This window comes from Choloepus didactylus, chromosome X (genome assembly GCF_015220235.1).
Source record: "Choloepus didactylus isolate mChoDid1 chromosome X, mChoDid1.pri, whole genome shotgun sequence".
In the NCBI taxonomy this organism is placed as follows: Eukaryota; Metazoa; Chordata; class Mammalia; order Pilosa; family Megalonychidae; genus Choloepus; species Choloepus didactylus.
In genome coordinates, this window is record NC_051334.1 from 152905940 (window position 1) to 152917452 (window position 11513).

At 36.0% G+C, this 11513-nt stretch overlaps 1 pseudogene; it reads left to right on the forward strand.

Annotated features, from left to right (window-relative positions):
- Nucleotides 1-1639: 1639 nt before the first annotated feature.
- Nucleotides 1640-2224, forward strand: LOC119523496 (annotated as a pseudogene).
- The last annotated feature ends 9289 nt before the right edge of the window (nucleotides 2225-11513 follow it).

Genomic DNA, 11513 nt, shown 5'->3' on the forward strand with positions numbered 1-11513 from the left:
GTAGTACATTATTATGAGTATAATTAACAGTACTGAATGTGAATGTGGTTGATATGGGAAGTTTAGAGTCCTATGTGTCAAAATAAGGAAAGCCAGAAGTTAACACATGAGAATATATAGCTTAGTAAATCTTATGGTGGATGATGACTGTGATTAACAGAACAAATAAAAAAAATCCTCCATGAAATAGAACAAATGTATGAAACTATTACAAGGAGTTAATAATAGAGTGGTATATGGGAAAAATGAACTTACTGCAAACTATGAACTATAGTTAGCAGTAATATTTTAATATTCTTTAATCAGCAGTAATAAATGTACCAGTGTTAGGGATCAATGATAAGGGGAGATAATGGGTACAGGATGTTTTGGGTGTTGTCTTTCTTTATTTGTTTTTTCCTGGAGTAATGAAAATGCTTTAGAATTAATTGTGGTGGTGAATGCACAAATATATGATGATACTGTGAGCCACAGCTTGTATACTTGGATGGATTGTATGGTGTGTGAATATATCTCAATGAAATTACATTAAACTAAAAAATACATATTGCAATATATCACTTAGGATTCTGAAATAGAGTTCAAACTTTCAAATGCATCAAGTTCTGACATATAAATTATGATCATTTTTTTCACCTCTTCCTCTTTCCAGCAGTCTCTATTTTAACTCTTAAAGCATTTTTGGTAAATGTAATTAAAATAAAAGTATGAATTATAACCTGTTAATGTTCTACTTCTTAAAACTTGCACAAAATTAAAGGATAACATATGTAAATATTATGTAAACTGTCATATTGAGTTATTGAATGATAATTCCTCCTTTTCAGTAAAAGAGAATGAACCCAAATTGACTGAATAGTTCAATATAAAGTTATATACTGTATTTACTTCTTTATATTTCCCCCATCAAAAACTAAGATAGAATAAAAATGAAACATTTGCCAAAATGATTTCGAAAGATATTAAATGTAAATAATAACTATATATGTACAAATATATTTATTTTATATATAAATTATGCATGGTCATTTATAATTAATTATAGATGCTATTAAATACCTATTTTAATATTATTTTGAATTATTGCCTTCCAGATGTTAAAATTGGTGACTGGTATATTCAGTTCACTAAAATAACACATGAGAACAACTGCTTCTGGTCTTGATGTAGTAATTGAGATCAGACTTGCCTTCCCAGTGCAAATAAATACAAAACTGGGGAAAATGTAAGAAAGAACTGTTTTCAGATGTTTGTCAATAGCTTTTGCATAACTCTAATCCCTGATAACAGGGAAACAAGCTAGATGAGTCCTACCATTATCACAACTTTCTATCTAGAAGAACTTTCTGGATCATGGTGCAGAGAAGGGGATCCTAACAAGACCATAGTAGTCCCTTGTGTTGAAGTAGAGAAATAGTTCATGGACGCAGAAGCTCCTGGAAGTTGTAGGACAGAATATTGAAGTGCAGTGAGCTATGAAAAGAAATCACTCCAGAAACTGTGTAAGGGTTTGTTGTGGAACACTAAGCCACATAAATGTAGGGCAAAATTACATGAGGCCAGTTCTGCCACTGAGATTTGGTGAGTTCTCATGAGGTTTTTGCCTCTTCTTAGGCTGGTGCTCAACAAGAAAAAGGCCATGTTCACTTAAAACACAAAGATTGTGAAGCCCAGTGGTGAAAAGCCTGATGAATTTGAGTCTGGCATTTCTCAGGCTCTTCTTGAGCTGGAGATGAACTCAGACCTAAAGGCTCAGTAAAGGGAGCTGAATATAACAGCAGACAAGGAAAGTGAAATTGGTGGTGGTCAGAAAGCTATTATAATCTTTTTTCCCATTCCTCAATTGAAGTCTTTCCAGAAAATCCAAGTCTGGTTAGTACATGAGTTGGAGAAAAAGTTCAGTGGAAAGCATATTGTATTTATTGCTGAGAGGAGAATTCTGCCTAAGCCAACTCGAAAAATCCATACAAAAAATAAGCAAAAGCATCCCAGGAGCAATACTTTGAGAGCTGTACATGATGCATTCCTTGAAGACTAGGTATTCCCAAGTGAAATTGTGGGCAAGGGAATCCATGTAAAACTTGATGGAAGCTGTCTTGTAAAGGTTCATTTGTACAAAGCATAGCAGAACAATGTAGAACACAAGGTTGAAACTTTTTCTGTTGTGTATAAGAAACTCACTGGCAAGGATGTTAATTTTGAATTTCCAGAGTTTAAATTGTAAGCCAAAATGACTAAATTAAGTATCCTTCTCAGAAAAAAAAATTACATGAGGCAAGAGAAGGAACCACCAGAGAGCTGAGTAACTAACAGAAATCACTACCAAACTGGGAGATGGTTGAATTCAGAACAGTCTGGGAATTCAGTCCTCATTCAATACTACCCAAATATCAATCAACAGGAAATGGATAAGCAAATTGTGGTATAACAATACAATGGAATACTACTCAGTATTAAAGAAGAATGAATTACTATTGAATAAAACAGCATGGATGGAGAGCATCCAAGGTGATGGATTAGGAGAGACAGAGCAAAATTCTCCTCCATGAAAAACACTAGATAAAAGACAGAAAGTGCTCCAGAATAATGGTGCCTGGGTTCCACCAGCTGGGCAAGGAATTCTAAATCCACAGTGACTGTGCACTTGGAGAAACTGAGAGACTCTGTTTGGAATCTTGTGAGCGTTTGATACAGAGACCACTGGGATAAACAGAAGCCAGAGCCACACCACAGTGGGGAGAAACTGAGAGACAGTGGCTGGAGATGGGTTAGTGTAAAACCTGGAAAATGGCTGGAGAGCCAGCAGTGTGAGTCACAGTTGAGCATGGAGGGGAGTGCCTTCCACACCCCCAGCACTCACCGCAGTATCTGGCATGGGTGATATCCCTTTGCACACTTGTAGCTAACAGCCCCTAAGGCAGGAATGGACCACTGCAGTAGGCAGAGGATTGTGGAAGTGGGCAGTTTCCATTCCCCATACAGCCACCTTGCAGCAGACTGGGAGACACCTCTTCACAGTGCTGTGGCCAAAAGCTTCCTTAGGGGTTCTGTGGTCCTGTGATGGCACACACCCCTGCTCTGAAGAAGCCCATGAAGTGCACATCCTAGAGGCAGGGGTGCCCCACTGAAGTGCCAGGAGCCCTACACCAATCCAAGGGACTTGTGGGCCCACAGCAGAAAGGGACTGTACAGAATCTGAGATGAAGGGTTAGATGTATGCTACAGCCCCAGGGTATTCCAGCCACAATCCCAGGAATGGGAAGTACTGGGTCTTAAGGCCATCTTTCCTGCCAAACTGCACGGGGCATGGCCCCCACCCATAGAGCTGGTGGCCCTCACTGCACCTGGAAAATAGGCACAATGATTGGACTTCCAAAAAGTTTAGACCCCCACTCAATGCATAGATGAAGTTGGGGAGAACTTGCTTGAGGGTAAGAGGTGGCTCAGGAGCACCATCTGCTGGTAGGTCAGGGAAAGTGAATTCCACCAAGCTGTAGCTCTGTCAAATTATAGATAATTGATTAAATAAGCCTGCATATCCTAAAAGAACCCTATCAAGATAACAAAATGCCAAGAGACCAAAAACAACAGAAAATTTTAAAGCATATGAAAAACCAGAAGATAGGGAAAATTCAAATGACAAAATTAAAAAAAAAAAAGGCAGAGAAGGCACAGAACTTGGAGCAATTAATCAACGAAGTCATCAAAAACACCAATACCATGGCTCAGGATCTAAAGGACATCAAGAAGAGCCCTAGAAGAGCATGAAAAATAACTTGCAAGATTAAATTTAAAAATAGAGGATCTCTTATAGAAATAAAAGAAACTGTTGATTAAAATAAAAAGACTCTGAAAACACATAGCAGCAGATTAGATGAAGTAGAGGAATGAATAAGTGAATTTGAAGAAAGTGTTTTGGAGAGTGAAAGCACAAAAGAATGAAGGGAGAAAAAATAAAAAGAAAATTGAAGTAGAGCTCAGGGATATGATGTGCAAGATAAAGTGCACAAATATAAGAATCACAGGTGCTCCAGTAGGGGAAGAGAAGAGTAAAGGTCTAAGAAGAGTATTCAAAGACATTGTTGGGGAAAATTTCCCAACCCTTCTAAATGACATAAATATGCAAATCATAAATGTCCAATGAACTCCAAACAGAATAAATCCAAATAAACCCATTCCAAGACATATTCTGATCAGATTGTCAAATGCTGAAGAGAAGGAGCAAGCTCTGAAAGCAGCAAGAGTGAAGCAATTGACCACATACAGGGGAAGCAACATAAGACTAAGTAGTGACTACTCAGCAGCTACCATGAAGGTGAGAAAGCAGTGGTATGATATATTTAAAATCCTGAAAGAGAAAAATTGCCAACCAAGAATTCTCTATCCAGCAAACCTCTCCTTCAAATTTGAGGGAGACCTTAAAATTTTCATAGACAAACAAATGCTAAGAGAATTTGCTAACAATAGACCTACAAGAAATACTAAAGGGACCCCTACTGGCATTAAAAAAAAAAGAAAAGAAAGGTCTGGAGAAGAACACAAAACTAAAGAGTTTTAGTAAGGGAAGGTAAAAGGGAATAAAGAGAGAGAGGGAAAAATATATCTGACAAATAAAAACCAAAGGATACGATGGCTGATTCAAGAACTGCCTTCACAGTAACAACATTGAATGTGAATGGATTAAACTCACCAATTAAAAGATATAGATTGGCAGAATGTATTAAAAAATATGAACCATCAATATGCTGCTTATAAGAGACTCATCTTAGACCCAGAGACACAAAGAAGTTGAAAATGAAAGGATGGAAAAAAATATTTCATGCAAGCTTCAGCCAATAGAAAGCAGGGGTAGCAATGTTAATCTCAGATAAAATGGACTTTAAATGCAAGGATGTCATAAGAGACAAAGAAGGTCACTATATACTAATAAAAGGAACAATTCAACAGGAAGAAATAACAATCATAGTGTGTTAGTTTCCTCATTGCTAAAGCAAATACCATACAATGAGTTGGCTTAAACAATGGGAATTTACTGGCTAATGGTTTTGAGTCCAAAAGAAGTCCCAAATCAAGGCCATCATCAAGGTGATAATTTCTCCCAGAATACTGTTGCATCCTGGGGCTGGCTGCCATTGACCCTTGGTCCTTGGCTTTTCTGTTACACAGCCAGGCACATGGCACCTCTCCTGTCTTCTCCCTTCTCCTTTGGGCTCCACTGATGTTCAGATTTTGCCTGCTTACTCTGGCTTTCTCTCTCTCTCTGTGACTGTGTCAGTTTGGATATATTATGCCCCCCACAAAAAGCCTCCATCTTTAATCTAATATTGTGGGATATGGGGATTAGATTGTATCCATGGAGATGTGACTCACCCAACTGTAGGTGAAACTTTTGTATAGTTTATTTCCATGGAAGAGTGGCCCCACCCATTCAGTGTGGGTTTTGATTAGAGTCCTTTAAAAATGCTGGCACAGACCCAGATGCTTGCTGACTTAGCTCAGAGATGCTTGGAGTTTCAGACACCTGATGTTGGCTGATGCTTAGACATTTTGGAGAACACCATTTTGAAATGGAACCTGGGAGCAGATACCAGCCATGTGCCTTCCCAGCTAACAGATGTTTTCCAGATACCAATGGCCTTTCTCCAGTGAAGATATACTCATGATTATGCCTTGGTTTGGACACTTTTATGGTTGTAGAACTGTAAATCTGTAAATTAACAAATCTCCTTTATAAAAGGCAATCCATTTCTGTTTTTTTTTTTTGCATAACAGCAGCATTAGCAAACTGGAGCAGTGACTTTCCCTCTTTGGCCTTTAGTATTGGATTTAAACCCACCCTGATTCAGCTGGGCCACAGCTCAACTGGAGTAAATTCATCAAAATTTCCTATTTACCAGAGTTCACACTCACTGGAATGGATTAATTTTAAGAACATGTTTTGTCCTGGGATACATATCTCCAAGCCAACACACATAGATTCAGAAGCAAACTGGAGGGGAGTGGGAAATCAGTTCTATCATTAAGAAATAGACTTCCAATAAATCTATATAATTTATGTTCAGTAATTATCAAATTTTGTGATATATTTTTTGTAGGGATAAATTATATACTATTCTAATGAAAATATAATTCATCCAGAATAATCTTTTAAATGTATTTAAAGCCTTATGGGTCCCCAGAATTTTTTTCTAAATTTAAATTTATATGCCATTTCTTTGGCAGAGAAGTTTGATGGGGCAATCAAGAGACTTGTATATATGAAAATATATTTGGATAAAGTTCTGCTGGAGGAATAGAAACAGAAATACAAGTTTAAGAAGAAAAATGAAGAAAAAAGAAGATCTTGTTCAATAACTTTTCAAATGGAAGATGGTAATTAACAAACTGTTATAGTCTTTATATTCCATTGACTACTGTAAGAATGTTATTATAGTTTTGTTTTAAAGTCAAAGTTAAAAGACACTACAAATTTCCTCCTTTGCTGGTTTGAAGCTATTGTGTACCCCAGAAAAGGCCATGTTCTTTTAATCCATTCATATTGGATGCAGACTTGTTGTGGGTGGGGCCCTTTGGTCAGGTTATTACAATTGATATGTGACCCATGCCATTCTAGGAGAGCCTTAATCTTTTACTGGAGTCCTTTAGGAGGATAAAAGACAGAAAAAACCCAGAGAGCTCAGAGAGAAACATCCTGAGAGAGCTCTGAGAGAAAAGCCTCAGAGATGCTAAGAGAGGACTCACAGAAGCTCAGAGAGGAAGACCCTGGAACCAGGGTTGAAAGCAACAAATCCCAGGAATGAAGGACCAACAGATGCCAGCCATATGCCTTGCTCTATCAGACAGAGGAACCCTGACTGCAAGCAGCCTTTCTCCAGAGAATGTATCTTTCTGTTGATGCCTTAAATGGGACATTTTCATGACTTTTGAACTTTAAATTTGTGCACTAATAAATCCCCATTTAAAAGCCAGTCCATTTCTTGTATATTGCGTTCTGGCAGCTTTAGTAACTGAGACACCTCCTTTGCATTTAATCTTAGAGAATTTTTTGTTATCATCCTAATCAATGTGTAGGTGAGGCAGGGAGAGCAGGGACACATATGATTCCAAAATTCTTTTGGAGATACTTGAGAAAAAACTGTTTGGCAAGCCCCACCTTGGGGATAAGAGGCTCAATGGTCAGAATCTAAGCCCACTTTCCCTAGACCTGGGCTGTTCAGGACAGTAACTACCAGATACTTGTGGCTATTGAGCAAGTGAAAGGTGGCTAGTCTGAACTGAGATGTGCTATAAATGTAAAACACACACTGGATTTCAAAAACTTCATACTTTAAAAAAATATGTAGAATCCTGTTAATCATTTTTGTATTGATTATAGATTGAAATGACAGTATATTAGACATATTGAGTTAAATAAAATATATTATTAAAATTGAAAAAAACATGGATGAATCTTGAAATCATTATGCTGAGACATAAATTAATACTTATTGTATGATTTCATTTGTTTGGAATGCTAAAACCATTGAAACTAATTTATAATAATAGAGAGTAGACCCATGGGTCACCATCCTGGTTTGTGGATACTGAGAGGTTTTCCAGAAAGTGACAATTTTAGGGCTAAACCAGAACAGTCCCAGGAAAACCAAATTGTCTGGTCACAATTGACTGGGAAAGAGCACCAGAAGAGTGTTTGAGGATGAAGGAAATGTTTTATCGTGGTGGTGGTTACTTGGGTGTGTTCATTTTTTCAGAATTCAACAAAATGTCTACTATATGGAACATTTTGTTGGGTGTAAAGTATATATCAATTAGGTCAATTAAAAAATTAAAACAAAAACAATTAGTGGTTTCATATAAATTATATAACTTTTAACAGATAAATGAGTTCTTCATTGTTTTATAATTCAAAAGAAGAGTTCACTAAATACTACTGCAAGGCAATGCTTTTGAAGAGACTGCATACTAATTAAATCACAAGACATTTTACTAATTTAAACCCTTGAATGGTTGTCACAGACCCATAGAGAATTGGAATTACTGGAGACCATTAACACATTTTATCAAGTTCATGACAAAATCTGAGCTAATCCATGTATTTTAATTTGTCTGGAAATTTTGAAATTGTTTATAGAACATACACAAAAAAGAAACTCAGTTACACAAGGAATGCCTGGAGCCATCAGAAACTGGAAGAAGCAAAGAAGTCTCCCTTAGAGCCATCAGAGGCATAATGATCCTTTCAAAACCTTGATTTTGTCCATCTGGCTTCCAGAACTTTTAGAGAATAAATGTAAGCTGTTAGAAAGAAAGATAAAAAAGAGAGAAAGAAAGAGAAAGAAAGAAAGTGAAAGAAAGAAAGAAAGAGAAAGAGAGAGAGAAGAAGAGGAAGAGGAAGAGAGGAAGGGAAAGAAATATGGACTATTTCTGGAATATAATTGCACCACATACTAAATATTTTTCAAATCCAATATTCTGGAAAGTTGAATTTGGACCACTGTGGAAAGCTAAATTATCATGGACATTTTCCCCTTCATATTAAAATAATATAGGCATAACCATAGATAACTCTGTATAGCACTTGATGAATAATATAGAAAAATGTAAATGACAAATCATCCACTGAAGTTAGAAGTTTTTTTTACTAAATTACCATTGCAATTTTAATGACAGGGTAGCTGAAATAAAGACAGCCATGTTGAACATCCTTTTTTCCATTTACCTTCTTTACACTAATGGATGTGTTTCTGATTTTGTTTTGCATAAAGTAAGTTAATTCTAATGTTATAAAAATAGAAACACTACAATCTAGTGTGAAAATAAGTATCTGTCTAATAGCCCCTCATTTGTACATCAAATAGGGTGCAGTTTTGAATTAGGGTAGTCTTAATTTTGTGTCTTTTTGGTATATTATTTAAAAATATATTTACTTATTCTGCATAACATGCCATTATTTACTGTATAGCTAAGGTTATAGTTTTAAGGCTCAAGGCCTTTCATATATGCCCTCTAAGATATCTCTACCCAACCCATCAACATGTGTAGCTTCTATATGAAAAAGAGAATAATATAATCTAGCATTTATGGTTGTCATGGGGATTAAATATAATTTATAAAGAACCTGCTGCATAGTTACCTCTGAATTTAACAAACCCCTCCTTTCTAGACACATGATATATGCTTAAGTCACATAAAACTATACCCTTAAGTCTATTTATCTGCATTTCTATTTAAAAATGAATTATGGCTATTTTGAATAGGACAGTATGTGGTTAAGAATGCAGAGCCTAGGAACAGACAGTTTAAATTCCACTCTATCACCTACTATCAAGTGTGACATTTGAAAAGTCTCTTAACTTTTCTATTCCATATTTTCCTCATTTCGTAAATGTAATAACAATTATCCCATAGGATTTTGTGAGTAAAACAATATAGCAAAGCACTTAGAACAGTACCTGGAACATAGTAAGCATCATAGAAGCATTAGCTATTGTCACTAGAATATGAGCTTCATAAGTGCCAGACTTTTGCTTTCTGTGTTCACTGTTATATCCTACTATTCTTTAGTAATTTCCCTCCTTGGGTTATACCCTGGGATATGTATCCTTACTTCTCCCCTGAGTTCCAGATTTATTCCAACTGCCTACTCAGTATCTCTCTTTGGATATTTAATAGGCATCTCCCACTTATCATGGCCAAAATGTCATTCTTGATTGCCCTTCACCCCATACCTTCCTCAGTGTTTTGGTTTGCTAAAGCTGATGAAATGCAACATACTGGAAATGGGTTGGATTTTATAATGGGGATTTATTAACTTACAAGCTTACAGTTCTTAGGCTATGAAAACTGTCCAAATTAAGGCATCAACAGGACAGTACCTTCTCTGAAGACTGGCTACTTCTGGCCTCAGTGGCTTCCTCTAAGCTTCTCTGGGGCTTTTTCTGTGAAATTCTCTTAATTTATCCTCTTATAAAGGATTCCAGTAAGATCCAAGATGAATGAGGTGGGTCACATCTCAATTGAAATAAACTAATCAAAAGGTTCCATCCACAATAGGTCTACACTCACAAGGAATGGATTAAAAGATCATAATCCTTTTTGGAGTACATATAGCCTCCAAATTATCACAGTCAGTATTCCCTTGTCTTAGAAAATAGCACCACTTTCACTCAGTTGCTCAAGCCAGAAGTTGGCAATTATCCTTGACTTCTTTCTTTCCTTTACATACCATATGTATCAAGATTTCATGTCAATTCTAACTTTAAATATATCCCAATCCAATTAATTCTTACTTTCACTCCTCTTATCTTAGTCAATCCACCTTAGTCTGTCAGACAACAGCAAGGCATCATAACTAGTTTTTCTGCTTCCTCTCTTGTCCTTCCACAGTTCAGAGCAATTTTTTTTAAAGTAGAATCAAATCATGTCACACTTTGCTCAAAACCTCCAATGAATTCTAGTTACCTTTAGAAAAAAATTCACTCTTCTTTTCCGTCTTTGAAGAGCAGTGTGATCTGACTCCTGGTTACCACTCATATCCTCATTGCCCAGCCATTATATTCTTGCCACTCCTCAAACAACCAAGTTCATTTCTGTTTGAGTATTTTTGCATTTTCTGTTTCCTAAGCCTGGAATGTTTTCCTCCAATACCATCACATGACTTACTTCATTTCTTCATTTAGGCTCTTCTTCAAATGTAGAAAAGTGTCCAAGAATATTTTCTTAATATTTCTATCTACAATATTCCCCCTCTAAACAAAGTGTGGGATATGGTTGTAGAAGTGAAAACATGTGGCTTCAAAAGTATTAGTAATTTTCTATTTTTCAATGAAAAATATTCATTTTTCTTTATATATATACACATACAAATGTATATATTTATAACTTTTTATGTATTAAATACCTCATAATAAAAAGTTAAAAATAAAATAACCCCATATCTTTCCCCTTATCCTGTTTTATTTTTATTCCCAGCAATTGTCACTACTTAAAATTATATATTGGTATATTTACTTGATTATACTCTGTCTCCCACACCACAGAAGGTGAGTTTCATGAAGGCAGATATTGTGTTTATCATCACTGCAATATTCTGGTGTCTATAATATTGTCTGACAAATGAGCAGGAACTCAATAAGTATTTGTTGATTTGATCAATGGATATAGCTCTTGAAAGAAATCTGATGAGGAATTCTGAGATTGTAAAATACCCTCAATCATTTAAAATCTGTAATTCTGACAGTACCCCAAATTTTCCAACCTTGTAGCTTGGTTGGATCAACTCTATTTCATGCTTTAGTGATAGGGTATAATTGGCATAAGCCATATATTCTCTTCATAAGCTAATTCAAGGATATGTACACGAGGCACAAGTTATGACCATCAGGGCAAGGAGGTCACAATTCTGAGAAGCAGACTCTTTTGGTAACTAGGAAGGAGGAAATGTGGGCCATGATACTTCTGACATACAAGTAATTGCACAAATTTAAAGTACACAATCTGATAATTTTGGCATA